Source organism: Sander lucioperca, chromosome 19 (assembly GCF_008315115.2).
Source record: "Sander lucioperca isolate FBNREF2018 chromosome 19, SLUC_FBN_1.2, whole genome shotgun sequence".
NCBI lineage: Eukaryota > Metazoa > Chordata > Actinopteri > Perciformes > Percidae > Sander > Sander lucioperca.
Genome location: NC_050191.1, coordinates 1062789 through 1088993, shown reverse-complemented (window position 1 = coordinate 1088993; position 26205 = coordinate 1062789). Strand labels below are relative to the sequence as shown.

The following is a 26205-nucleotide window of genomic DNA, read 5'->3' as shown; positions in this document are numbered from 1 at the left end:
CATCAGTCTTCACCCGACCCTTCCCTGTCATCACCCCGAACCACCTCCCCAGTCACCCAGACCTTGACTTGCCCAAACCTACAGCTTTCACCTATCCTATCCCTCACCCCTCAGAGAACAGGTGCCCCCCTGACATTCCCACTCCACAGTTCTCCCAGGAAAACCTACCCAGCTCAGGGAACCCAAACAGGTACCGACCGACCCGGAATAAATCCCTCAGCAGACATCAACCTTTCTCCCCCACCCCAAGAGAGGGGATCCTCTACCCTCCTGGCCAACATCAGATTTACCAGTAAAGCCAACCACTATCACCACCTCTTCACCAGCCCCTATTTCTAAGAAAAAGGACATCCACCTGATTGCAGAAATCCACATACCCTCTCATAAACGTCTCATAAATCTAATGTCTCCACTATCACCCATGACCTTATTTCCCCTCTCTCCCAAACATCCACAGGTGGCACTGGTGTCCAGAGGACCATGTGCTTGGCGGGGCGGACCCCGGACACCCAGTTAGTGGTCTCTGATGGAGCGGGAACCCCCATGATGAAAGACACTCAGAAGGCTATAACTGCCCACAATGAGAAAACCCAATCTGAACCCTCATCACAACGACCCCCGTAGGCCGCCTCGCCTTGCCCTGCTACTCTGGTCACTGGCTACCCTGCAGTCCAGACTCACGTTCCTACCTCCACTTCCCCCCTCCCCTCTCCCTTTTTCTGCCCATCCACATCCCTGCATACAATGAAATACAAGCCCACATACCATATGGCTCGCCCCACCCGGATGGTCAACGACTGGTCATTCAAAGGCAACAAAGCAGTGTTAATTCTGGGCGACTCCAATATCAATCGGATTCCACCCCACTCCAATCCCAACATCCAACTTGACAGCTATCCAGGAGCAAAATTCTACCATTTCATCAAAATCTGCAAAAAAACTGCCCCTAACCCACATCCCCAAGTAGTAGTCCTCTCCGTTGGAACCAACAACAGGGACGAAGACCCCAGGCAAACCTCCTGCAAACAATTAAGAATCCTCTACAAACAGGCCACATATACCTTCCCCAATGCAGACATCTACTTCCCCATCATGAACTTTTTACCCCACCTCACCAGTACACAACAGAGCAATCTCAAACTCATCAATAACACCATAGCCACACACTTTCCTTTTCTAACAGAAATACCACACGATACATTCATCACACAACCCGACAACATCCATTGGACAACCGACACAGCCCAGACAATCTTTGATTATTGGTGCCAGCAGTTAAATTTATAGATTCCTTTAAACCCAACCCGGCCGACACCATTACACACAAAATCAACACAATATCTGACCCTCTACCTGACCCCACTACTCGTCTAGACCTGGACTGGACTTCCTCTTCAAATGTTCTAAACCTGTCCAAACTCTTCACCCCATCACCCATACAGCTCTCACTTTTGGAGAGGGGACTTTCTTTCATTCCACAACCATCCCGCTTCGAACTTCACAGGGATCTCCATAAATACCATACACGCATCAAACTCATCATTTTCACTCCCATGCCCAATCATGCCCGTCTCATCATTCATAAAGAACCCCACAACTGGACCATTCCCTGTGAAGTTCCTCCTGGCAGACCTAGACATAGTCTCCGACTGCAACAGCACGTCCTATAATATCTCCACATACATTGAACACTTCCTTGGTCCCCTCTCTATTCAACACCCAAGTTACATAAAGGACACATATTTTCTGGACATCAGCCGACCAATGGTTGTTCCCCAGCACTCACATCTCTTCACCATTGATATAGACAGTCTATACACAAACATAAACACTGCAACAGGACTACAGGCAGTCAAATCAGTTTTCAATAAATATCCCAACCCGGAAAGTCCAGATGAAGACATCCTACAACTCCTGAATCTTTGCCTCAGCAATAATGACTTTCTTTTCAACAATAAACATTACCTCCAGGTTCACGGGACAGCTATGGGTCAACACTTTGCACCATCATACGCCAACATATACATGAGCGAGTGGGAGCGAGAGGCACTGGCCAAATGTTCACCCCCTTCTCTACCTCTGCTTCTTAGACGACATATTTGGTATTTGGACACATGACATCTCCCTCTTCCCAGATTTCCTCAATATCCTCAACAACCATCATTCCTCCATTAAGGTTAAACACACAATAGATTCAGCACAGGTCAATTTTCTAGATACCACGGGTTTTTTTCAGTCAATCAATTCAACACATAGCTGCCTCTTCACCAAGGTTTATTTTAAACCAACTCATACACATGCGCTCCTTCACAAAAACCGTTACCACCCAAAACACACCTTCAAGGGTATCATCAAATATCAGATTATTAGATTTCACCGCCTTTCTTCATGCCCACTAGATTTACAGACAGCCATCATCGTTTTATTCACCAGCCTCAGGACCAGGGGATATAGCAAACGGTTTCTCTGCTCCGTCAAAAACAGCACAATGGCCACCCTTGCCCCCACTCGCTCCATCCATTTTCCTACACCAGTCCAGGTCCTCAGCCTTGATGGGGTTCTGCCTCCTACTTTCCCACCTGCACTTCCCTACCCTGAACAGGATCTGCTTTCCATCCCCTACCCTTTACCCAACTTTTGTCCTAATCCTAATCCCCCCCCCCCCCCCACCCTAACACAGGTCTGCATCCCACCCCCTACCCTTTACCTAACCCTAACCCTTGTCTCTCCCCCCACCCTAACCAGGGTCTGCATCCCACCCCCCACCCTATCCTTACCTTAACCCCAATTGTCTCTCCCCCCACCCTAACCAGGGTCTGCATCCCACACCCTACCCTCATCCCCATCCTAACCCTACCCATCCTGGGTGCTGCGTTTTAACCCAAACCTAATCCTAACCGCAACCCTTCCTCCTCTCCCACCCTTAAACAGAGTCTGCACCCCAACCCCCAACCCTATCTTTCCCTTGGAGGCGGGGGCCTTTCCGAGCTCTCACACGTAACACTACCCAATCCACCAGTCCCTAACCCGTCAATCATCCAGAAAATCATCCCATTTGTATCCACCTATTCCCAACGTACTACCAGATTACACCACCACATCAAACATAATTACTCTAGTCTAAAGTCACAACACCAAGCCTTCCATAACTACAATATCATCTCTGCTTACCGGAAAAACAAAAATCTCCAAGACCTACTGGTCCGATCTCAATATACAGACCATATAGTAGAGGTCCTTGGTAAGATTTGTATGCACTTCATTTAGCGGAGAATATCTCAACTGTTATAAACTAATATGACCCCATTGAACAACGTGGGATGTGTGCCAAAATCTCTACCCGGGACGAAAGTCCTGAAAATGACCACAACAGGTGACACTATTATCACACTACAGGTGAATGGGACTTTTTCTTCCCTTTATAGATACCCTCATACATTTCTACCAGATTAATCTTCATATTAAGAGAAATACTTTTTGTATTACACTTTGTCTAAAAAAATAAATTAAATATGCAAATGAGGCAATATCTCATTACATATGCGTACATATAAACCTACAGATTTTCTGAGGTGATCACAATGTTCACAATGACCATGATTATAAAGTCATAGAAGATTGTAAGCATTCTGATTTGATATAAAGAAAATGGGTAAAAAAACAGTCAACCTATTACATACAACTAGCAACATATAGGAATTGCCAGTTATTTATTAACCTAAACTTTAAAAGCTTATATTTCCTACCTATTCTAAATATTGCTATCATCACCTCCAACATTTTTTTTCAACAAAAGTTTACTTGGCAGCCATTGTGACCTGAGGTCATAGCAGAGCACATGGCTATCAAGCAAGATGACTTGTGAGATCAAGAAAAGTAAGGAAATCTACTCTTTATTCTTTGTGTTGGTGTGTACACTTATTACGTGTCATTATCACATGAGTTGTAATTTTGTGTAGTTAAATAATTGTAATGAATTTGTCCATCCATCCATCTTCGTCTGCTTTTTGAATTTGTATCAGTTTTATATTTAATTTGGTGTGTATTGTAGCTAGCTAACTACAGTTTGTTAGCTAGCTAGCTGCTAGTATTTTTGTTTTTTTTGCAAAATGGGGAAAATGTCATCACTAGTACATCTCAACTGCACACACGAAGAAGCTGATGACAGGATGATGTTCCATGTGCAGGACATTTGAAGTCACCGTACAGGATCTACATCACTGACACAGTCATCAGGTGACACAGATGTCTTTGTGTGCCTATTATACTGTGGTATAATAGGCACACAAAGACATTGTTTTTGTCAATTTAACAGTAAATTGGAGAAATCTTGGCCTCCAAGTGCTCTGGCTCATCCACAACTCAGGAGTGAAAATATCAATTTTACCACTTAATGATATTTGCATAACGCTGGGAGACAAGCTCACACAGTGTCTTCCAGCACTATGGTGCGATACAACCAGCAAATATCATCCAAACTTGCAGCTCTGAACACTGTGCACAAACCAGACAACTCTTCTCTGATTCTCAATTTCAACTGTCCACAGCTAACAGAGAGTACAATACAAATGGCGAAAACATTCTTGGTCAAATGTCTCAAACCATCAACGGACATGGAGACATTTGACGACCTGCGAATTGCTGCGTTCGATAGTGATGCCCTTAAGATGGACTTTGAGAGGACCGCTTGCACCTCAACTAATGCAAGAAAACATATACAAATAGCCTATTATCAACAGCAGCTTTGTGTCCAAGCACCATTAACAGACACCACCTCAATCTTAAATGCAGATGCTTATGGTTTTGTAAGAAAGGGCAGTTTATTAGTCCCTGAGATTGTAATCTAAAAACCTGAAGGTTTGCCAGATCCCTGCTTGTGTGGAAAGTGTGCACACAAGAATGGGTGTCCCTGTCGGGTAGCTGGTATCCATTGTTGCAAGTACTGCAAATGCAAGGGAGGCAATATTTGTAAAAATCCTATCACTGAATGAGCTCTCATCATCATCCCCATACCTGGACTCTGTTGTGAAAGTTTTACCTTGCAACACAGGGAATGAACCTGTTGTTTTGTATTTTTCACTTTAAGTTAACGTTAATGATAATAGCAAGGTTGAATATAAAATGTCTGTATATTAATCAAATGCTTGCTTTCTTTCTTTTAAAAAAGTCCCTTGTTTGTATACAATTGCATTTATAATTTTCCATTCAATACAGCACAAAACAGGACATGTTCAGTGTGGATGTCGTGTGTCCAGAAGATCATCCCATTTGTATCCACCTATTCTCAACAGACCACTAGATTACACCACCATATTAAACACAATTACACTAGCCTACAATCACAACACCAAGCCTTCCATAATCACAAAACTATCTCTGCCTACCGAAAAAACAAAAACCTCCAAGACCTACTTGTCCGCTCCCAATTTACAGACCATAGACCTGCCACCAACACCCAACACAACACTTCTTACACAAACAGAAAATTCATCTTTAACCCACATAGTCAGACGGCCCACCCCATTCTTCAATCTTACTCCCTTCACACTAGCCCTACTATTTACTGTTGTGGTTGTGGATGTTTCTGTTCCCTGTTTGTATATTTCTGTTTTCTGTTTTGTATATTTATTCTGTATTTTTCTGTTCCCTGTCTTGTAGATTTATCCTGTTTTATGTATTCTGTGGACTGTTTTTCGTTGTGTATATTTCTGTTCCCTGTTTGGTATTATGTTCTGTTTCCTGTTTTATTTTGATCGTCTAGTTTTCTGTCTTGTCGTGTCTTGTTTTACTTCCTGTGTTTTCCTGCCTTTTTTGATTACTCTGTCTCTCCTAATGTGTTTCACCTGCTGTGTCACCTGCCCCTCGTTACCTTGTTACCCAGTGTATTTAGTCCTTGTGTTTCCCTTGTCTCTTGTCAGATTGTTTTGCGTCCGTTTGTGTCCCTGTGCTGTCAGTTTGTTCTTGTTGTTCCTGTATCCTGTCTGCGTGTGTAGCCTGGGCCTTTGTTTTGGATTCCTCCCTGCTTTAGTTTTGTAAGTTTTCCCTCAGTTTTTCGTTATGTTTTTCCACTCTCTGTGCTGCCGTTTTTTGGTTATTAATAAATCCCTGCTCCAACCATCTCCTGCCTGCCTCTCCCTGCATTTGGGTCCTTTAATCTCTGGAACTGTAACATTTACATTATCACATACTATCTGTAACCAACATTACATAGGAGAAACCAAACACACCATACTCACATGCCTCAAACAACATCTTTACAACATTGGAGAAGGTAAACTCACCACACCACTAGTTCTACACCAGGGGTGGCCAACCAGTTAGGTATAAAGAGCCACAAAAAAACCCGCACCATAGCAAAAAGCCACACAACACATGCACGTCCACACTACAACAGCAACAGTGTCTTCTAGATCTAATGACAGTCATAATATATAGCAGTTTTCATATTTTTTTTTTCTCACTTAGATTGACTCAGTGGGAAACCTGACAGTCTTTGTTATCCACAGTCCTTTTCAGGTCTTGCTTGAACTCGGTTGTGGCCACTCGAAGCAACTCTCTCACTCATTTGTCACTAAAGGGGCTTTCAAACAGTCGGATTCAGCAGTGAAAGGGTTAACGAGGAAGGTGATCTGTGGCCGCTGTTTTTCCTCAGGTTGCAGAATCTGTCCTCAAAACTCTGCTGCATTATTTTCCATTTTAAAATAATTGGCAGATGCATTCAAATGTGTTTTTTTTTTTACTTATCTGAAATACTGTATGTTTCAGAAAAGTTAAAAACAACAATCAACCAATGACACAACCCCCAGCCACACAGTAAGAGCCTCACAGGAGCAGGCAAAGAGCCGCATACGGCTCAAGAGCCACAGGTTCGCCACCCCTGTTCTACACTTTCAACAGCACTCTACTAACCACCTCATCATTTCTGGTCTGGAGTCTAATGACCGTTGGGCAGAGGAAGAGGGCAGAAAAAATCTGGATCAACCTCCTGAAGACTACCGTACCCAGAGGTTTAAATGATATCTAACTTCCTCAATCCACTCCCGCATCCCCATATGTAAATTCATCAAAACTCAGCCCCTCCTCTCTTTCTTTTGTCAACAATGAGGTCCTCCATAACCTGGAGTCAAACTCCGCTCTCCCAGGGCTGGGGCATCAGCACTTCCACTGCCCTATTTACTCTTCTCCTATCCAACATCTTCTTAAATTATAATCCCAATTGTCTTTATCTCCCCCCCTTTATCTTCCCTTCCTTCTTGATGTTTTTTTATTCATATTTATTACTACCAAGTAGATATGTTTTGCATGTTTCATTAATGTATTTTACTACCAATCACTTATTATATCTTGTTTTTAATTATTAATTATTTTCTTTCTATTTATTTATTTATTTATTCTACTGTCCCCTCCCAAAATGGACAACTGGACCTCAACCCAGCCCTAGACCCGTTGATTTTCCTCTGTCCTGCGGTCCAGTAGATGTCCCTTGCCTGGGGCTCGTATCCCGGTCCCCCGGGTTCAGAGAAACAGAGTTGCCTCTACACTACCAATCCATCTGCCCACTGCTCAATAGAAGCCCTTTCTGACCCCCCTCATACCTCCATCTACCTATCAATAGGCCAAAAAATTAAAACCCTTAACCACAAACCCTAATCCTAACCCTAACCCTGACCTCTAACCCTAACCATAACCGTCTCTAACCCTCTCCATGACCTCTAACCCTAATCTCAACCGTCACTGACCCCTGTCTGGACCTCTGACCTCAAATGTTGGTCACTGACCTTTGACCTAACCCTAAATCAGTGTTAACATTTGCTCTAAACTTTTTTAGTGTTGTTCTGATTACATGCTGCGACAGCAGAGGGCATTCTGATGTTATGAATATAATTGTTAATATAATTGTAAATATGAGAACTGAGTGGCGATGGGGGGCCTCGAGGAGGGACAGTGAGGGCTGGGGTGTTTTGACTGCTTTCTGTAGTGCGTGCATTCAGAGTCTCGGTGCTAAAGCACCGAGACCCTCTTTTTTCTAAACCTAACCCAACCCTAACCATAACAATTGCCTAATCAATTTCAAGGCAGCGCTGCGACCGTTGACTTCAAGGCACCTAACCCTAACCATAACCATTGCCTAATCCTAATGCGAGACGTTGGAGGCTTAAAACACCGATAAACGTGTCAAAGGAAGTCCCCTGGTAGTCTAAAACTATAACAACATAGCTAAGAGCTGCAGAGAAGCAGAGATAGGGAGGGGGCACGCTGTGACTGTACTCTAGTGGTACTATGAGCACTTCAAGATATGATGGTGCTTGATCATTTAGAGCTTTGTAGGTCAGGAGAAGGATTTTAAATTCAGTCCTGGATTTTACAGGAAGCCAATGCAGAGAAGCTAATACAAAAGAAATATGCTCTCTTTTCTTAGGCCGGCTACACACTGGATGCGTGGCGTGAGCGTGTCAACTGCGTGGTGTGTCCGTTTTTATTTCGGCTCTCATGTTAACAGGTTAGAGCTTGCACACTGCCTGCGTGACACTCACGTCTCGCCGAAAATGCGCGCATGCTAGAAATAGGACCGACGCCTATTTTTCATGCGACACGCAAGTGTGTTGGAAGCGTTTCCATTCAAAATAGAATAGGAAAAGATGTTTTTATGTCATTTTGACACGAACACATTTAATAAATGACATTTTGATGTTTGAAAGTCTCTAGGTTTTGACATAAATGCAGATATAAATGTAATTTAAAAAAAAATATATATAATTATCAATTTTCGAATATTGCACCTGTCAATACAGAACGAAATATTCTGTAGCCTATTTTGCTGTCAATAGTGCCAATGTTGTCTTTGCTGTAATCAAATCAGTATATATTTATGTTTAACATGAAGTATAATACTGCTTGAGTGCAGTTTATCAATGGGAAACATACATGTGTACAGACAAGGCTAGCAGCAGCAGCGCCGCGTCAGACACGTTTCTGGTAAGAAAACGCCACGCAACTGCCACGCAACTGACACGCAACAGAAACGCCATACTCACGCCACGCATCCAGTGTGTAGCCGGCCTTAGTTCTTGTCAGAACACGCGCTGCAGCATTCTATTCTATTTGTGTTGTAGCTTTTGTATTCGTGTTTTAGCTTTTGTGTTTGTGTTGTAGCTTTTGTATTTGTGTTGTACCGTCTCGGCCACTGTATGCTACCCTTTGCTGCTGAGGTAAATAAAGGCCCAGGCCACTATTTGAGTAAACAAGTTATAAGTTAACACAAACTCAGTATAATGTTTTTACTGCATATATAAACTAAGGGTTTAGGGTGGTATGTGTTTTATTTGCTCTCACAGCAACTTTTGTGCATTCTGCAGGCAGAAGACGAAGCCCTGAACCAAGGAGCCATTGAGGAGACCACAGTGGGAATATATGTTGTGAAAGACAGAGATGCCAGTGATGGACCAGAGGGCAGTGGGATTGTCCTGGAAGGCCAGATGGTACTGCATGATCTGGACAACGTTGCCTTAGCTGCTGCCATGTTGTTTGGCCTAATGTATGCTTTGAACCTCAAATACCCTCCTGAACTGAAGTACTTTTTCAAAGTGCTGTAGTAAGTTGTGTTGGAGCTGGACAGCAACACACTGTCAAAGAAAGCCCAAGTTCTCAAAAACAAACTATCAGTGAGCTGTTACAAGATGGATACAACTGAGTTCCCCTTTCTTCTTTTGGAATATGGACCATTGCTGCTTTTTCATTTGCCTGGACTTTTGACAAGCACTTATGCAACACACTTGCGCTGCCTTTATGTATGTTTTCTGTCTATAGCAAGTTTTGTGCTTTCTGAAGATTGACAAATTCTGACACCTAGATGAAAGAGTACTTTTTCAACACCCTAAGAAAAACGTATATGTTAGATGAAAGAGGTACATTTTGCAAAACCATGAGAGAAATGTATTTGATGGAGCTCTAACAATTGCCCCAATATTAAACTTAAAAGGGTGATTTTTGCACATTCTTAACTAAAACATAGTAGTGGTGGAAAAGCAAGCTATTACTCCTTAATTTTATTACCCTGTAATTTTAGAACCCTTGCAAGTTCATGGAGCACATTCACTTTTTCAAGGACTGAATCTAAATTTTCCAGGACCATAATTGAATAATTGAAAGGGTAGTAGTAAGGTTTGCATAGTTTTTTGCATTTTTTGCACATATTTTGCAAGACATTTCTGTATTAATCTGGCCGTTGTGGAATATTCCCTATTGATGCTGGGGTTTTGTCAATTGGAAGGTGTTTTAAGGACCAACAGTGTTACCTCAGGTTGTAGCAGTCATGATTGTTTACTACCACTCTTGATAACTTGGGTGTTTCTTGTAAAAGAAATAAGAGCGTTGTCCATATTGATTACATTTAATTTGGGAGTGGATTTATTTGGATTAATTTACTTGGGTTTTCCAATTATTTTTGGAAGTGGGGATGTTTATTGTCTTCAATTATATTTGTAAAAATTTAAAAAATTAAATAAAAAGAATTGCAGTTGAAAAAACATTTGTATTTATAAAATAAACATAATCATGATTTTATTTTTATTTTGACTGAAGTGAAATAAAGGTACTAATTTGCATGGATGTTTAGGAGTAGAATGGAAGTAAAGAAATTGTTAGAACAGTTTAAATTAAATAATTGATTTGATTAGAACTTGTTCAACTTAATTAAGCTTTAAGAGGAATTAGCAAATCATGTTGGTTGTACAATAATACAAGTTTAAAGGTAGGGTTGGTAACATTTTCCAATATACACTTTTTAATATATTTTTTAAATGGTCTTTACATGCCAACAGCTTTTAATAACTTATGGACTCTGAAAAAGGAGCGAAAAAGATCCATCATCTGTAGCTGCTGTAATCCTGTAATGGTAACGGGACTGCTGTTCATTGTGGCTGTCTTTTTATATTCTCTCTCAAGGACAATCACTGCCAGAGTAGTCTGCCACAGCTGATGATATTGCCAGAGCCAGACCCGTCTGCTAACACTGGAGCCCTCGACAAAGTTTTGAATACTACATTTATTATTGTTTATAAAAAATAAACAAGTTTTCACCACATTGGTTATTATTTTGTGCAGCATGTACAGAGATGAGATATAATGTATTGATAGCTGTAATAACATACATGTAAAGTAATTTATCTTTTTTTATTTGAACAAAATATAAAAACAAAGGGTAACGTTACGTTGTACAGTTAATTCCTCCTGGGAATAAACTCAAAGGGAAACTATGTAAATTGTGTAGTTGTATGTAAAACGAAGTAAAGCTCTGAAGCAGACGCAGAGCGGTACCTTGCTGTGAAGTCGGCTCGCGCACACGTCTGTTTTGCGGGGGGGGAGCCAGGGGGAGGGGTTAGACGAAGCCCAGAGGAGATGCTACTTTCAAATCTTGCTAGCTTCTCAACCTTACCAACACTGCCTTTAATATAATATACCCAATAATGACTAAGTTGTAAAAACTTAAAAAGATAGCCAGTGTATTGTTTGCACAGATTAATACACATCGGTGTCTAAGTGTGTATTTGTGGCAGCAGGACGCTGCACATAGGATTAATTCATAATTTGTTTCAGGCACGCGGAACCTATTTTTGACTAGGGGTGCTGAATAACAAAATAATGGATGTCTGACTATTTCTCCCCCCAGGAAATGTTTCAGATTTTGACAGCTAAATACATAATTTTAGTGCAGTGTATGGGTAAGAGTGAGAAGTTTTAGAAAAGTCCTGGGCAGCCACAAATTCCACTGTTCCACAATTATGCGACAGCACTGGCCACTCCGACTACACTGCGCGCACCCTAACCCCACAGAAGCACACTTGACATCATTAGCCTGTTTCAGTATATAGCTATGGTAAATTACCTTTCTGATCGTCAAAACCACACCAGAGATGTTTGGCTTGAAAATATATGCTAATAATCAGGCTGCAATGACCTCGCCAACAATTTCTGAATACCCTAACTTGTGCCTTCTCCGCAGCAAATGTAGCCCAACCACGTCATAGCGGTTTCTGTTACACAAAACATATGCAATAAAAACAATCGTACTTACAGGCATTGCCCTCGCAGAGAACGGAATTATATTTAAAGCAACTTATTCTTTTTGCCAAATAACCAAAGTGTCAGGAGACACTGAACCAGTGTGTAAACCGTAGTTCTTTTCCACACGTGAACAGTAAGCTGAACATATTCCCGTATTTCAGGATAATTACCAATTGTGCACAGTAGATGACACTCTAACACAACAAATGACACAAGAAACGGCTTATCATTCATTCTCATCTCAGCTGAAAAGACCATTGAAAAGTTTCTGTCCCGAACCTCCTTCCAGGATAACTGAAGTTGCTTGGCCGACAGGGCTTTTCTAATCCTTCTGTAAAGTTATCGTTAGATGCTATGATGGTGCTGCTAACATTAGCCGACACTGCATGAAAAGTGGGATTTTCGTCAGTTAGCGGCACTGTAGATTGTCGTGGAAGTTCAGGTTTACGACTGTAAACGGCAATTTACAGGCAACACCGAAAACTGCCGTTAATTGTCGGAAATTGACATGGGCCTGGCTTGGCAGTTGTCCCCCCATGACCCCCCCCCTCCCCCTAATTCAAGGGGAGGCTTTAACATGTAAATGAAAATGCTGTGAGCTATACAAATGCAAATCTGGGTAGCAGCAGGGGGAGTTTTACCCCAGGTGACATTTTTCTAAAAGGTATTAACTTCATTTTAAGAAAATCTCTGGAATAAATAGATCAGGCTCAGTATAGCCTAATTGTAGACTCTTAAATTTTAGCTTGAATTGATTTATTTAATGAAAGTATGCTAGATTAATTACTGTGTATGTCATTAGCAATGGCCAATGTTGTGTAAAAAAGATACACAAAACAATTTATTTCAATAATTAGTTTTTATCAGGCTTTGCCATAAAGGTAAAATGTGCATTCCATGCAAACAACATCACAGTCTGGTGGAATGGAGACAGAGGCATCACTGTACAGTTTTCTAAGAGAAGTCTTTCTGCTGACTCCAAAACACTGTGCTTCATATCAGCTTTGTCATTGCATGAGAAAGTCCCAACCATTTGTCTTCTTAAAATACTGGCAAATTCAGCACCATATTCACGGCATTCATGGCATATGAAGCTGTTGGCTCTGCTGAAATGGCCTCATAATCTGGACTTCAATTCACCTATTGTTATTAAAATTTCCCAGTATTCCATTAAAACTCACTGTAATTCACCTCCACACCAGTCTGTGCGCTGTTTGTGCCCTGCTGGTTAATCTGCCTCCTCTTTGTCTTTCTCTATCACTCTGCCCCTACCACCGCCCTCACTGCTTTGATTTGAAAAATAGCGGAGGGAGATGACTCCTCCAAGTTAGAGCAAAAGCTTCCAAAGTATGGGAGTATTTCAGGCCAACTGGTAAAAGAGTTGTCTGTACACTCTGTCAAACTGCACTTGCTTATCACGGAATTACAACCATGCACCTAAAAAGGAAACACACAGGAGTTGTTCAAGAAGGGCGTTTTTTTCCTCTATTCACCTCCAGGGCTCCGTAAAGATGCGCCCACAGAAAAGGAAAAGAGGTAAGTATATGATTATTAATGAAATGGTGAGCTAGTCTGTATTGTTTATTAACTCTTGAGAAGTACAATGACTGTCTTTTGATGTTAAACAGGCTACTTAGATTTTGGCAGTAATGTTTTAAACCCCACCATGCACGCAAGTGTAAACGCGAGCAGCACAGAGCTGTGTGGCTGCTTTCAGCGCGATTCATTATTAGGCAGAGCTAAGTGGGGCCAGTGTAAGTTGCTTTATAAAAGTGTATTTTTTTGTCTTGTAATCTACAGGAAGCAGTACGCCGTCTTCACAACTCGGAGACAAATTGTAGGTGCTACGAACCGGAGCAAGGGTAAGATTTAAAGAATATGCTTTCATTCTGCTGTATAAGGAAATAGATACGTTAATAGACCGATCTTAACCGTACATTTTGTTTTCACAGACTAACCTCGCATCATAACGAGGCCGGCCCGTGACCTATTTGCTTGCAGCAAGTCCAGATTTACATGATGTTGACAATGATGGCATTGTGTGTAAGTAACTTTTCCTGTTTTCTCATTCCTTGTTTAATTTTACTGTGACTTATGTTTTTTTTTTATTCATACCACTATCATTTAATTGTTTTCCAGCTGCCTGTAATTATGAGATAGTAAGCAGGAGCTTCAGGTAGAAACAACCAGATCTTGCATCGCAGGTGGAAGCTGTGAAGAGTTAGCTCAGAGTCCAGTCAGAAGAAAGAGGGTAAGATTAGATCCGTTTTGGTCAATGTGACTTTTTTTAATGAATTAATAGATGTGTTGTGTCCATACGCAGTGCATTGCGTAGTACTGATTGTCTTTATTGATTGTTTTTACAGCTGCTGGAAGCAAGACAGTGTGCTGGATGGATTGTACGTCCTTTTCGCAGCCAGCAGAAGTACAGGGCAACGCACCACAGACGTCTGCAAAACGGACCGAATTAAGACAGAATGCCACCAGTTACATTTTTTTTAGCAGTGTACCATTTGTTGTGTAAGCTGTGTTTGTTGTGTGCTAATAAAGCTCTTTTTTTGAAAGATTTTCCTTTCCTCAATAAATTCATGTCCTTGATGGTAATAGTCCATAGCATAACAATGACATGAATATACAACATAATAGCATATATATATATATATATATATATATATATATATATATATATATATATATATATATGTGTGTGTGTGTGATTGGTTGTGATCTACCAACCAATCAGGAGTGATGTTTCTTGTTTAAAAGAAAGTAGTGGCTTCAGCCAATACTGAGTGAGGAAATTCAGCCAGGCCAGACATTCTCTGGACAGGGGCGGTGTCGCTGCTATTCATATGCTAATTAGGCCAGACACTCTCTGGCCAGGAGAGGTTTCCCTGCTATTCATATGCTTATTAGAACCATTAGCACCTCCGCGGGAGCTCTCCACATACGTCATGGTTCGTTTCCGACAATATGTGGCACAGACGAACGCGACGTTCGCAGCCTGTAACTTGTCGTTAACTGCCGAAAATCAGGGAGATATACGGGCGTTTACGGGGACGAAAATCCCACTTTTCATGCAGTGCGAGTTGCTTGCTAACGTTATTTCAGACTCTGGCTCTTCAGCTGCCCCAACTGAGTTTGCCTCGGCGGTGGACAAGGAAACATTAACTGTAACATCTACAGATGAAATCTTGCTAATTTTAGCCGCATTACTATGCCGGAAGAAAAAATCTTGTATCCTTTTCTGCGACATATTCTTCTCTACAAGTAACATTCCAGTCAACTAGCCTCTGCCTGCTTGCTTCTCAGTGAGTCACGTCACTTGACTCACTTTCACTTTGACCTCTATAGCAGCTGTAACAGTTAATTTTAGTAGGCTATATTCGAACCTATCAATAACAGTTTTTTGCTTTTTGCCTCATTATTTGATATACAAAAATATAAATAATGTCAGACAGCGAATTAGTAAATATTTAAAAAAAATACAAAATCCAGCTCATGCCAGCAGGGGGTGCTGCAGCACCCTCAGCACCCTCCTTCCCGCACCCTTGATTTGTTTCAGTCTTCACATGGGCTTTATTTTATTGTGTAATGCAGTGTCACGCTGTTTAACTGACATTTTCCTTATTACGAGGTTATTACGATAATATTTTGGTCACTTTTTTTTGGTGAAGGCACACCCATATAAAAGAGTGTATTGGATTAGAATCACTGTCTCCACCTTTAAGTGCATATCCTTTGCCAAAGCACTGTTAGTTAATAATTATCCATTATCAATCCATAATCCAAAATAAAAAAATAAATACAAAATGTAAATAAAACTGTATAGTAATATAAATATGCTCTCTGTTTAAACACAGTAAACATTATTTGTGTATGTGTACAGCAAAGAACAGAAGCTGTTGTTTACAGGTTGTGTTGTATGAGGCACTTTACATGATACTGCCTTTTAGGTATGATAAAACAAATAATGTATGCATTGGGAAAAAATTATGAGTTCCCCCTGCAAATCACGCATTGCTTTAACACCAATGTGCCTCCATAAAAGGCAAAGCAAAAGCAAATAAAAAGGTATTTTCACAGAAGTTGAGTTGACTGATTAGGAAAAATTGTGCAGCAGTATTGTGATATGTGAGGTTTAGGTAAAGGGCTGCATCATTTATTAAGGAATTAGTGTGCTGTATAAATCTCTCACACAGCATTAAGTTGACAAGTTCATTAATAACGAGACCTATCAGCAGTGTGGACCATCAGATGCACTAACCTCTGTGTTCAGGAGCAGGCTGACCCACTTTCTTGACAGAGCTTTTTATCACCTCATTTTTCATCAGCTCCACTGCCTACCCAGGCAAGCTGGACTTTGTCAACTGTCTGAGACTTGATAAATTGTTAGAGGGGTGCTGATATTGTGTAGTAAATGAGTCAGTCTGAGAGAGTGTATGTGTCAGGGTGGTGGGGTACAGGGCAAAAAGCCTGACAGGCTGACAGATAGAAAGGTAGCCCTGGTGAAAAATAAATATACTAAATTTATTAAATCTTAGCATACCTGAGTATACTTGAAGACAGACTAATCATCAGTATACTTCAAGTTTGTTAACGATTAGTTAACTTGAAGCATGCTATTTTGGAACAACAAATTTTGTACTAATTATATTTTAATTGTAATTAAATTGTCAAAAAAGTACAACTTGAAGTGTATTGAGTGTACTTTTGTGTGCTAAAGTGGAAAAACTTCAAGTATACTTTAAGTATATGGCTGTGTATGTACTATATAAATGCTTGATTAGTGAAAACTAAGTGTACCTTATTTGTGTTTTAAGTACATTGAAAATGTAGTTTGAGTGTCTTACTAATATGTAATAAATATTGTTATTGTGGTAATAGTATGCTCAGTTATACTTCTGGTGTATTAAGAAACACTACATACTCTTACTACAGTACTGCAAATGTATTAGGCTACCAGTATACTGAAGGCTGAATTACTTTTAGGACTACACAAAACTGAATGCACATTCCAGGTGAAAAAAAAAAGTTAACTAATATTATGCTTTTAACAATACAACACTTGTTTAATAGTACACTAGAAACATAGTATAAAATATAGTTTACTATGAAAAGACAGAACATTGTTTTAATTCAACGTCACATAAGAACAACATTCCTGTTCATTGCACCACTGCCCACTACGGGGTCAGCCCTACGTTCCCACATTTCTAAGATTTTTCTTAAAATTAGGCCCTATGTTCCCACCGCCCTATGTTCCCACATTTCTAGGACATTTTCAAAATTAGGTCTTGTGTTCCTAGATTTCCCTTCAATTTAAGCCCTATTGTCCCACAACATTTTTTAGGGTTAGGGGTTAGGGGGATAAAATCTGATACAAATTGAATAAAAAGGAAATGTGGGAACATAGGGCCTAATTCTGGAAAAAAATAAAGGGCCTAATTTTCAGTGAAAAAAAATTCTTAGAAATGTGGGAACATTGGGCTGTGGAAACATAGGCATGCTCCCCACACTACCACCTTCTAAACAGAAACATGCATACTACATAATATGTTTCTTTTATTTTTGGCTGAACCGCTAGCACATCAGAGGCACTTGTCTGCAGAAACTCCTAAAGAACAACGTCTGCAGAATAAACAAGAGATAAGCTCAAAATTTTCTTGACTGTCTCGGAAATCCTGTGTTGAACCAATACTACTTTTTGAAGGATTAGCAGTGAATTGTATCAGTATGGTAGGCCAATATTGCTACCAGTACATAGTAAAACATATATTTAACAATTACTAGTGGTTTGTACTGCTGTTATAAAAAGTTGCTGTTGCTATAAAAACAAAGTCACAGAAGCTTTGTTAATAGACAAATTATTTTAGCTAAAATGAAATATATCCAATCTAAAATGCCTATTTTAGTAATAATGTAAAAATAATGTCAATGGTCTTATTTTACATCCATGACTGTCACAGTGTAAATGAAAGGCGGAGTGCAGTGGAGTTCTGCACCCAGCTGGAGCTGCTTCTCTCGGCGAGGTGCAAAGTTCATGCTGTTGAGGGTAATAACGTAGTGTCTATTTATTTTCCAACCTCATACAAACACCCTTTGTTCAAAAGAATTATCACTGTACATTTAAACACAACAAATTACGTTTTAACTTCGGTGCAAGGCGGTTGAGCATACCGTTAGTGTCCTTAACAATGTATCGGTCTGTGGCTAATTAACATGCTAATTATGCTCACAAACGTTAAAAAAAATATTAGAATTTCACTCACCGAAAGAACTGGAGCGTAGACTACAGCAAGCCATATTATGCGTTGGATATTTGCTTGAAAATTGTCCGAAAGGCAAAAACACGGCCGGTAGGTCAAGTGCAGCGAGTCGGATAAGCTTTAGCTGAACTGACAGGGAGCCCAGGGCCACGTCTCTCTCACTACAGGCACCTGTCAATCAAAGTGACCACACCCTTAATTATGCAGAACTTTAAACCTGAATATATAAAATAAAAACCCTCTCCTACCCCCCAACCTCTGCGGTCTAGAGGAAAACAAAACAAAAAACAAACAGAAATCACACCTTGCCTAATCACTCTCCTCTAGTTCTTGTGGCACTGAGGTCATTAGGTCTGATATTTGTGCTGCTGTGCTTTTACATAGGCTGATAGTTGATGATTTGGCTTTGTTTATCCTCAAGCATAACTATGTCTAGAAAATACACTAACCACTGTTTTATACAAAGCGAGTGGGGAGGGAGCCAGCGTTGAGCTATCATTTTCTTGCTTGCAGTTGAGCCGGCTAGCCAAATCTTCCTCTGTCACTTGAGCAGGTGTAATTTAGAGTCATCATTAAGTAACAAAACAATCGGGTCAGTAGGAATTAGATATCCTATCACATTAGATAGTACAGATGTTGTTTTATGCCAGAACTCCTGCACCTGTTCACACTCCCAGACCATATGCAGGAAAGTTCAAGGTTGTTCAGATTGACAGAACGTACAATAGGGAGTGGGAATGGCTTTCGAGCCGTATCTCTTCTGAGGAGTCCAATATGTCCTATGGCATATGTTGAAGTGGATATACTGGTGATTTGAGTTCTTCCAATTAATAGTGTTCCCCTCAGGGCTCAGCTCTCGTTCCCATTTCTTTACTATTGGGAGTTCTCCTATGGATATTTGCAACAGCTTAATAAATCTTGGACACTAATCCTCTCACAGGAAAATCAAAAAAACATTTAATGACTGGGTGCACCTCAAGACTGTTTCCCCATGGCACTCCATAACATTTTACGGCTGATCTTAAGCAAAGATAAAAGTAGAAGGATGTCCTGGGGACCTCAAAGCTAGCTCTCAGTTCTTCAAAACTCACCATACCTTTCTCATTGAATAACTGGTCTTATATAAATAAATATAATAAATATATAAATAATTTTTGGAATAGAGTCCTCAAATTCAGCGATGTACAACAAAATATCATCTGCAAATAATGATATTGAGCTGCTATTGGATTTAATCTGGACATTACATATTTTATTTTGCCTTATAGCTTGTGCTAACGGTTCAAGAGAGATTGCAAATAGCATGGGGGAGAGCGGGCATACCTGTCGAGAGCCCTGTTCGATGGGAAACGGCTGAGAATGCAAGCCATTGGTTGAGACTATGGCCCTGGGATTCGCGTATAAAGTACACACCATTTCAATGAATTTGGCCCCCAAACCAAGCCTCTCCATTACTTGCCACAAGTAGTTCCACTCTAGGCGGTCAAAAGCCTTTTCCGCGTCCACTGATAAAACTGCTGCCAATGTTGGAAGGTTTCTGGCTTCTTCTATTACATGAAATAATCTGTGTAGCCTACATTGTGCCAAGACTTTGGAATAGAGCTTACAGTTTTTCTCAATTGCTAAAACACTAAACCCTATTGTCTGAACCAAATGCTCAGTTGCCTGAACCCACTGATTGAATCAATCACTCTTTTGGCAAAACCATAAGCACTTTTCACCTGTTTAGACACAACTTGCCAACACATTTTCATTGTGATGCACCCGTGCTGCATAATGGTGAGCACAGGTGACAAAAGTCAAACACAGTTAAAGCACAGGTGTCACAACTTGAACACAACAACTCAAAATTGATCACACTTGTGGCTAATGATGTGAGGGAACATATAAGCCAGTTCAGAGAGCACTGGTTTGTGAGGCCCTACAATGGATAGAAATCTGAGAGGAAGAGTTCGTGTGAGAGGAGGTCGAGGTGGTCAGCGAAGACAAAGAACAGTAATATCTGATGAAATCAGAGCTACTGTGATTGACCATGTTCTTGTCCATGGTATGAGCATGAGGGAGGCTGGACAAAGGGTACAACCAAACATCAGTAGATTCACTGTGTCCACCATAATCCGAAGATTTAGAGAAAAGAACCGGTAATTACCTTTTTTTGACATTATAGTACAGTATGTAAATGTTGACAGCAATTACTGTATGACATACTATATACTGTACCACAGTATACTGTAAGTAAATATATGTTTCAGTACATCACTGTACCAATGTACTGTAGTATTGTAATGGAGGGCTGGTCTAATTGTTTGTAGGCCTAGTATTCCATGTATATTTTTTTGTAACTCCATGTTCTCTTTTTGTAGAATTGAAAGACTGCCAAATGGGGGTGGGAGGACAGGTATGTTCTCCCCACACCAAGAGACCCTAATTGTTGATATGATCCGTGAGAACAATGCCATTAAACTGAGTGAAATTCAGCAGAAGATCATTGAGGACCATGTAAATTTTGAGGGTATCAACAGTGTCAGCCTCTCTACTGTTGATCGTGTCCTCAAGCGCAACAGACTGCGCATGAAACAGCTATACAGAGTGCCCTTTGATCACAACTCAGACAGAGTCAAAGAGCAAAGATTCCAGTATGTACAGGTTGGCATATGTCCAGACACATTCAATGTTGATTACTCTAAGTAGTGATTTACTGTAGTGGCCTAAATCACTTTTTCTGTATCACTTTTACAAAACTATATTTATTTCTACAGAGGGTTTTTCAACTGGATGCAATGGAAAGACCCCATGAATACATCTACATGGATGAAGCTGGGTTTACAGTTTTTCTCGATTGTTTACACACAAATACAGGTACTTGAGACACAATGACCACAGCATGTAACTCATGCACCAACCCCCTGAACCAATTATGCTAAATTACAAGCACAATTCCTGCTTTACACTCAAATTGCAGTTCTAGAACACACTTCTTTCAAAACACTACACACAATTCTCTGCATTTGGCACAATTTTCATGAAGAAAATCTCTTGTTTTCACAAGGAACACACTGCCATTCAAATATGCACACTGACTCATCACATGGGCAAACACCTGTCACACAGTTTTACAATTAGCAATCAGAGCTTTAGCATAAAAGGGCAACAGGTGAGCTCTTCTGTTTTGGAATTTTTTTTCTGCCTGGAGATGGAAAGTGTATGACCAAAATCCACAAATGCGTATAACCCTTCTCCAAGCTATGGAAGACGCAGATGGAGATATAGCAGTTGATGCTTTTCATGGCTGGATTCGCCATGCTAGGCGATATTTCCCCCGCTGCTTGGCCAGGGAAAACATTGCTTGTGATGTGGATGAGGTGCTGTGGCCTGAGCGAAACAGAAGAGAGGATGCAGCATAGTTGTTTTTTTATTTTTTTTACTGTAACTGTATACAGTAAATTCTTCTGTTTTGTATGTAGACCACTGTATGTGCAACTTTGTGTTGGTTGAGATGTACACTGTACATTGTTTTTGTGGGAAAAAGTAAATATATTTGTTACCATGTATTTGTGTGTTCGGAGTATAAAAACAATATTCTCAAATATTTTACAACACTTATGTATGTACTGTCTGTAGTAAGTGTAACACTGAACAAAAAAAAGGCCTAAGTCATTATGATGAATGGAGAAGAAGTGTTTTCCATTCATCATAGTGTTTTACATTGAGCACATCAGCGTTCAACTGGTTCTTATAAATGTCTATTCATATGATGGTTTGTGTGTGTCATTTGAAAACAAAATACCATTTTGAGAAGAAATAACATTGTTTTGAATGTAAAGCTTCATTTTGCAGGAGAATTGAGGGGTTTTGCCCATTGTATGTGTTTTTTGATTTGTGTGTAGAGTTCTGAGAGTATGAGGCATGCTTTCAGAAAATGTGTGTAAACAATCGAGAAAAACTGTAATCTCACCAAAAGGAGAAGGAGAGGCCGTAATGTGATTGGCCATCGGGCCATTGTTGGTGTTCCTGGGCAGCGTGGTGGCAATGTCACATTATGTGCTGCCATCAGCAATCATGGGGTTGTCCACCATCATGCCAACCTGGGGCCCTACAACACTCACCAGCTCCTCATTTTCCTCAATCACATGCGAGATGCTCTGTTAGGGCAGCAGGATGAGCATCCCATCTATGTTGTTGTTTGGGACAATGTGAGTTTTCACAGAGCCCTCCAGGTTAGAGAGTGGTTCAATATGAACCAAGGTTTTATCAATCTTTGCCTTCCACCGTACTCCCCTTTCCTAAACCCCATTGAGGAATTCTTCTCCTCATGGCGGTGGAAGGTATATGAACGCCAACCTTACACCAGGGTAAATCTCCTGCAAGCCATGGGACTTGCCTGTGGTGACATAGGTGTGGAGGCATGCCAAGCCTGGATACGGCATGCCAGGGGTTTTTTCCCCCGTTGCCTGGCCAGACAAAATGTGGCCTATGATGTGGATGAAGTCCTGTGGCCTGACCCAGTACGGAGACATGATGCTGTGGCTTGGTAATGCACTTATTTGTATATTTTTGTACTTTATTTTTACATGGGCTTACTGTACACAAGTGGCAAACGCATAAGATTTCTGTTTGTTTTTACAAGTGCTACGTGTAAATGCACAAGATTTCTGTTTTGTCTTTTTGTACAAGAGCTAAATGCACAGGTTTTTTTTGTTTTGCAACATGCATTTAGCCTACAGTGAACAATAAACATTTATTTCTCCAGCTTCATGTCCTGAGCATTGTGTTTTCTATTTTTCTACGTAGTGTTTAGTGACTGTTCAGTAGTGTTTTTAATTTTGATTGACTCGGGGCACGATTTGACAACATAGTTCAGTTTTGAGCACAGATTGAACTGTTTTGAGGTGAAAGTTTGGTTTTGCAAGAAGAGTCTGAGGTTTTGTGAATGTAGCTTGAAAATTGGGTTTTGTGTTCACAGTTTAGAGAAAAGGAGAGCAGCTTTCAAGAAATGTGTCTTAGCAATCGAGAAAAACTGTAATATCAGTCCCAATGAGGCTGATGGGTCTGTAATTTGAAGACTCCGTAAGATCTTTGCCCTTTTTGGGTATAACAGAAATTAGTGCAGTGTTGGTTTGTTGGTGAAAAGTACCCATCTCTATGGTCGAGGTTAAAGCTTGTAAAATGATAGGTCCTAATATGTCAAAGTACTGTAGAAGAAGTTGTGATGGAATTCCATCCAACCCCGGCGTTTTCCCCTGTTTTTAATACTGGTTTAAGTTCCTCTAACGTTATAGGTTGACCCAGTTGTTCTGCCTCCTCTGGGTCAAGAAGAGGCAGATTTAGCTCTTTTAGGAACTCCTGACACTGTGTCGGATCTGGATTGCAGGAGGACTCATACAACTTTGAATAAAAGGAGTGGAAAGTGGCGTTGATATCTTTAGGATTTGTTGAGATACCTCGGTCTGTGCGGATGCTGTTGATAGTAGCTCGGGACTCGCTTTGTTTTAATTTCAGAGCCAGAAATTTGCTCGGTTTGCAACCATTGAAATAATAATTTTGTCTCACTCTGTGCATTATGAATTCTGATTTCCTTCTTAGCAAATCATTTAGCTCTGCTCAACTTGCAGCTAAAAGAGTATGTGTAGATTTAGAAAAACACGTCTTTAGGGACTGCTCCAGAGATTTACAACGTTCTTCCATTCTTTCACAATCCTTGCTTCTCTTTTTCTTTTCAAATTGACAAAGGAAGGATGGACGAAGGAAGATGTGAAATCTCTAATGGACCTATTTCACAGCAGACATTTTGACTTGTCATAGTAGGAAAAGCACAGCTGAAATTGATAACCTTAACGATGGCTCAATTCCATCAAGTGTCCCAGTAAGCTATTTCAGTGAGTCAGCATGCACAATACCAGGGCCTCTCCTAAGTGGAATGCAGCCATCATTAATGGTTTTGAATACACCTGTGCCTTTCCTACTATGACATGTCAACATGTCTGCTGTGAAAAAGTTCTATAAATCCTTTAGTTGCTTGCCAAATGAATGCTGGGTCCAAGACTGAGTCAGTATTGATTGCTATAAACTCACCCAGTTTGGCTCTAAACTCTGCATCAAAAGCTGTGTTCTGGAGAAGGGAATTATTAAATTGCTTTCTCCTTACATATCACAATGGAATGTGGTTATCAGCGCATTGTGATCAGACAGAATTGTTGGCTCTATTGCTATCGTGTGGAACATTGCTTTAAGCTCACTAGAACACAAAATATAATCAATGCGAGAGTGAGTGAGGGAAAGAAGGTGTAATCCTTGCTAGTAGGATTGTGCATCCTCCATACATCTGTAAGATTGTGGGTTTCCACAACTGCTCCAAACATGTCTGACGTGTGTTTCTGGGTCTTTGTGTGGTTTCCCCCTGATCTATCCTGATTTAAATTTTTGTACTGCATTCATGTCTCCCCCTATAATTAGTGAATATTCACTGAGAGAGAGCAATTTATTGGTTAGACGAGGGAAAAAGCTTACGTCACATGTAGACGCGCATATACCGAAACAAAGCCTATTTTCCTACCCCTTATTGTGGTGCATATATAAGATATCCTGCCTGATAGATCTTTCCTAACTGTATCTATGGTGAGTGTGCATTTCCGTGACAGTAACACAATGAAGCCCTTGGTTTTGGTGTCGTCACTAGATGAAGCAGCAATCTTGTTTATTTTGCAGGCGGTTTACATCTCTTTTACGTAAATGTGACTCTTGTATAAGCGCTACATCTATATTCTTTATTCCTAACCCTCTGAGACCGCAGACCACCTCCCTTATCTGTAAGATACGTGGCCATATCAAACGCAGCGCGCGTAAACTCCAGCCCACAATTACCCCTCCTGTTTAAGTCACAGGTATGTTGAAACAGGTCTGATAAACTTCTTCTGCTAAATATGAACGGTGTTGCAAAGTGTTGAGTAACAGAGTATAAACTGACCAGCCAGTATTTGTCATGTACTTTCAGTCTGGTTAAGTGTCCCTTTAAAGCTGGCTCCAAAACTTACATATAGTGTCCTCAGCATTTATCATGCTCTTTTCAGCCCGGTTAAACATCAACAAAACATAGACTATAAACTGAGTAGCCAGCATTCATTATGTTCTTACAGTCTGGTTAAGTGTTCATTCAAAGTCAAACCTGGTGCAGCAGCCCAGCTACCGCTAGTACACAGCTGCTGGGTCCACCAGCCTCTGCCACGCCACCGGCTCCAGCACCAGTCGTGTAGTCCCCCTGCCGTCTTCTGGTTACGTTGTCGGCAACAGGCCGCGGTGCGGAGTATGAAGGTAAATATGGTGCAAAATGGGAGAGCTTGTAGAATACGTCATTGTGTTCATGTAAATATCAATCTACACATTTGTGAATATTTTTTCTGTAACTTCACATTCAGATTCAGAATACAGGTGTGTGAACATTTTCTACAAGTGCAAATTTCAACTTACAAGTTCAGATTTTTTTTACAAGCTCTCATGTTTTTTTTCTTTGTATGACTTCAAATTCAGATCACATGTGTGTGAATATTTTTTACAAGTGCAAATTTTATTTTTACAAGTGCAAGTTAAATTTTTACAAGTGCAAATTTTAACATACAAGTTCAGATGTTTTGTTCTGCAAGTTCTCACATCGTATTCTACAAGCTCTCCCATTTTGCACCATATTTACCTTCATAGCGGAGCGGCTCGTGTGGGTGTCGCGTCGTCCTCCATATCCACCTCCCGATTGAAAATGCCCGCATCTGTGGCTGTAGTGGAGGTGAACTCTCTCCCTCTGTGGGTCGCTCGCAGGGTGGCCGGGTAGATAAGCGAGTTTGAGGTGCCTTTAGCGTGTAGCTTGTGATGTGTCTCTTCAAGC

At 40.6% G+C, this 26205-nt stretch overlaps 1 long non-coding RNA gene across 1 annotated transcript; it reads left to right on the top strand.

Annotated features, from left to right (window-relative positions):
* Window positions 1–811: 811 nt before the first annotated feature.
* LOC116053496 lies at window positions 812–21728 on the top strand. The gene is made up of 3 exons (XR_004105854.2): window positions 812–822; window positions 3867–3876; window positions 21463–21728. It is a non-coding gene; the product is annotated as an uncharacterized LOC116053496 (long non-coding RNA).
* Window positions 21729–26205: the final 4477 nt, after the last annotated feature.